The sequence below is a fragment of the Heloderma suspectum genome, chromosome 4 (assembly GCF_057233095.1).
Source record: "Heloderma suspectum isolate Gila_16-S chromosome 4, 16-S_ref, whole genome shotgun sequence".
Classification (NCBI taxonomy): Eukaryota; Metazoa; Chordata; class Lepidosauria; order Squamata; family Helodermatidae; genus Heloderma; species Heloderma suspectum.
Genome location: NC_139461.1, coordinates 281,250,456 through 281,255,356, shown reverse-complemented (window position 1 = coordinate 281,255,356; position 4,901 = coordinate 281,250,456).

Below are 4,901 nucleotides of genomic sequence, written 5' to 3'. Positions count from 1 at the left end.
CTAGCGGGGGGGGGTATAAAGTGTCAAAAGAAAAAGTACAGTTGGCCCAACCAACTGTAAAATTCCTAGGCTACCACATAACTAAGGGGACTCGGAGCCTAGGGCAAGAAAGAGTCGAAGTCATCCGTGACACTCCTGTCCCTAAGTCCCCCCGCGAATTGAGGGCCTACCTGGGGCTGACCGGATTCTGCCGACTATGGATAGCAAACTATGGGGAGACAGCGCGGCCGCTGCATGAGGCGCTGCAGAAAGATAGACTGGATAAATGGAAATGGACTAAGGAAATGAATAAGTCTTTTCTCAGTCTTAAAGCTGCTCTTGTGTCACCACCTGCTCTAGCCATACCAAATCCCAGCCAGCCATTTAGACTTTATGTGCATGAAAATAAGGGCATAGCTTCGGGAGTGCTTTGCCAGCGAAAAGGGCCCTCTTGGAGACCAGTGGGATATTACTCCAAGGTCCTAGATGTCGTAGCGCGAGGATGGCCAAGTTGCCTGAGGGCAGTAGCGGCAACGGCTCTGGTTTGCGCTGAAGCGGAGAAATTGACAATGGGAGGACCCATTGAAATTTGGGTGCCGCATGGAGTGCCACAAATTTTGGGATCAGGAGGAGGAAGCAAATTTCTCAACCCAGCCCGGCATTCCCGATATGAAATAGGTTTACTAACAAATGAAAACCTCACTTTTAAGGCTTGCTCCAGCTTTAATATCGCCACACTGCTGCCAACATTACTGGGCACAAACGGATCAGGACTCCCAGATCATGACTGCCTTGAAGTATTAGACCTGGACACCAAAGGCCGACCGGACCTTGAGGATGAACCAATAGAGGGAGCCAGAGATCTGTTTGTAGATGGATCTAGCTATATGCTGGATGGAAGGCGCTACACAGGCGCGGCTGTCGTTACTCTAGAGGAGAGTGTGCATGAGGAAAGGCTGCCTCCTCATTTCTCCGCCCAATCCGCTGAACTGGTAGCCCTGACAAGAGCCCTGCAAGCCAGCAAGGGAAAGCGAGTAAATATTTATACCGATAGCAAAAATGCCTTCGCCGTTGTGCATGCTCATGGGCAACTGTGGAAAGAGAGGGGATTCCTTACAGCAAACGGATCTCCAGTGGCTAATGGCGGCCTAATAGTGGATCTTCTGGATGCCCTCCAGCTACCCTCACAAGTAGCTGTTGTCCACGTCCGAGCCCATGGGAAAGAAAAAGAGGAAAAATGGAGACAGGGAAACCAGAAGGCAGATGAGGCCGCAAAAAGAGCAGCCAGAGAGGGAATCCAAGGAACATTCCTCATTCTACCCAAAAGAAAAGAGCGCCCCACATACTCCCCTGCTGAGTTACGAATGGCACAAGAACACGGAATAAGTCCCTGTGATGACGGATGGATCCAGATGACAGATGGAAGACTGCTTCTTCCACAGACCCTGCAGAGGGTTGTTCTAGAGCAAGTTCACCATTCTCTTGGACACCCTGGAGCATCAGCCATGATCGACTATTGCAAGAGGCTGTTTGTCTCCCCTGGCTTAACTGTATGCGCCCACCGACTAGCCGCAACCTGTGAAGTTTGCCAGAAAACCAACCCTCCCAGGGCACCCCCTCCTCCAAAAGGAGGGCGACCATGGGCCTACTATCCTTTCCAGAGGGTGCAGATTGATTTTGCTGAGATGCCACCATGTAGGGGTTACAGGTATTTGCTTGTAATAGTATGTCAAATGACAGGGTGGGTAGAGGCGTTTCCATGTAGGAACTGCCAAGCTAAAACTGTTGTTGCTAAATTGTTACAGGAGGTGGTGCCCCGGTTCTCCCTGCCCGAAGTTATAGAGTCCGATCAGGGCTCACATTTCACCTCAGTTATTACACGGGGGCTGGCACAAGCTCTGGGAATAGAGTGGCATTTACATTGCCCCTGGAGGCCCCAGGCAAGTGGGCAGGTTGAAAGAATCAATCGGAGCCTCAAGGAGACTTTAACCAAACTCCAACGAGGGGTGAAGCTCACTTGGGTTGAGGCTCTGCCAATAGCTTTAACGAAGCTTCGAAGGATGCCAAGAAAGGACATAAAATTGTCGCCCTTTGAACTGATGTTTGGGTTCCCGCCTCGGGTACACTGCGGAAGGAGGGAGGAAGTCAAGTGGGAGGTGGGTGATCAGATGCTAAGGGATCAGTTGACTTCTCTACAGTCTGTTCTTTCACAGCTACGAGCTTATTCCGTTCCGTTTCAGAGACTGCCGTTAGATGCACCTATCCATCTCTTCCAGACGGGAGACGAGGTGTTGCTGAAAAAGTGGAATAAAGAAGCTTTAAAGGAAGGGTGGGAGGGGCCTTATTTGGTGGGACCAACCAGCTACTCGTGTGTAAAGCTTGTGGGTTCTAGTAAATGGACACATTGCAGCCGGATAAAGCCATTTAAGCGACCCTCGCTTCCTTCTGTCACTTGGAAAGAACAGGAGGACACAGGCAACGGTCCTTTGCTCCCTGGCACCCCTCTGGAAGCTGCCAAGGACACAGGCGAAGAAGCCATCCAGGAGCCACAATCGCCTGTAATATACAAGTCACAACATCTGGGAAAAGCTCGGGTTCGAATTACAAAAAACTTGTAATATGAAGCAAGTATTGTGGGTGGTGTTGGTAATGTTGGTTAAAGAAATATTAACGTGGATGGTGATACCTCAAGGACTTGGGCTTGACAGCTTTAAGATAAAACCCCGAAATGTCACACCAACACCCCTCAGACCACTTCTGGTACAGATCCCTGAGAAAGAGAGGCGTCCCTGGAGAACCAGGTTAGGGATCCCAATAACAGAGGAAACTGATAATGTGTGGTTAGAGTGGATAAAGTATACAGCCAAGTCTTTAAATAAGTCTGACTGTTTTGTTTGTGCCACAGGGAGATCTGTGGCAAAGGTGCTGCCCTTTCCACTGGGATGGGACACTTCTTCCCTCCTCACCTGCGTGATCCGTTTGTTCCAACACCCTGATGCATGGGGAGAGGAGGAATGCCAAACCCTCAATAAATTATACCCCCCACTCAAATCAAAGGATCGTGTCAGACCTTCCACAGTCTTCCTGCAAAGAAGAAACCATACCGGATGCATACACCGAAACCTTGCAGACACAGAGGGGCGTATAGGGAACCTGACGAGTAAAGTAAGATGTGTTAATTCTACTCGCTTTAGGAATAATTCCCTTTCAATCCCACGAGCTGATCTCTGGTGGTATTGTGGTGGCCTAGAGTTGTATGAGGTATTGCCCTCCAATTGGTCCGGAGCTTGTGGGTTAGTTCAGTTGGCAGTCCCCTTTTCAATTGCATACCATCCAGCAGAGAAGACTGGCCAACCCCGGCAGAAACGATCAGTAACCCCTTTTGATGATCAAATATATATTGACTCCATAGGAGTACCAAGGGGAGTGCCAGATGAGTTCAAAGGAAGAAATCAAATTTCTGCAGGATTTGAATCTACCCTGTTTTGGTGGGTGACCATTAACAAAAATGTAGATTGGATCAATTACGTTTATTATAATCAGCAGAGGTTTATAAACTATACTCGAGATGCTGTAAAAGGATTGGCTGAGCAGCTAGATGCCACCAGCCAAATGGCTTGGGAAAATCGGCGTGTTCTTGATATGATGTTAGCAGAAAAAGGAGGGGTTTGTGTCATGCTAGGTGGACGGTGTTGCACCTTCATCCCTAACAACACTGCCCCAGATGGCACGGTAACAAGGGCTTTGCAGGGTCTCACCGCCTTGTCTGAAGAATTAGCCGAGAATTCAGGGATTAACAACCCCGTGACTGACTGGTTGGAGAGATGGTTTGGAAAATGGAAACACCTAGGAGCCTCAATCCTTATTTCGCTTGTAGTAATGATAGGAGTTTTAGTGTTATTTGGTTGTTGCATTATCCCCTGCGCTAGAGGCTTATCCCAGCGGTTAATTGAAACCGCTCTGTCAAAACAGATGCTCTTGCTTTATTGTGCTGATAAAGAAACTCCGTTTTAAATGCTTTAAGACGTGAATAAAGACTTAAAGGAGGGAATTGTTAGAAAAAGGAGACTCCATAACCATTGGCGTCTCAAGTTACGTAAGAGCCCGAGTGGCGGGAAAATATAGGCGGAGCAAAAAGGGAATCATACTGACGCACTCATGACTAACGGCTTGGTAAGCTGATAGTGACTGTTTATTGGATATTAACTTAGTGAGCCGATGTACTAACTGTTTCATTGGTTACTGGTGAGAACAATAGAAGCGATATGATATAAAAGGCTTTTGCACACGTGTCTCGGGGTCCAGACTGCTCTGCACCCGTTTTGCAAAACGTTCAATAAAATAGTGTTGGATCCACTGCTGCCTGCCTGGCATTCTTTTCTTCTAAACCGAAAGCAAGGACTTTTTATCTAACAGTACCCTCAGCCCACAGGACACGTATTAAGTGCTCTGGCCAAGGACTTGATGGTGTGTGGTGAGTATTGTGTTGGGTAGAATTCAGGGAAAGGATTTGACTGTCCGGGGCTTTGATAAGGTGCAATTATCTTTGTTCTGTCATGCTTAACTGTTTGGGTTTGGGACATAAGACAGCAGGCTTAGGCTTGGGCCTGGCTGACACTGTATCACCAATGCCTCAGTGGGCCAGTTGCAGTATAGACCAGTCTGGAGCTGAGCAACAAACAGGGACTAACTGTATATTTAATCATTTAATGCACCACATTTGGGTAACTAAGTCTTGACCAAGAAGGGTGCAACTTCTTGAGAATTTTTTATGTTAAGCTCTTGCCTCAGAGGTGCACAACCTCTTCAGCCTCAGAGAGCATGCAACTCTCTGGGGAGATTCTACTTTTGCTTATTTCTTTTATTTCAATAAATCTCCTTTACTTTCATCTACATTGGTTGTGTGAGTGTTCTTCTCCACC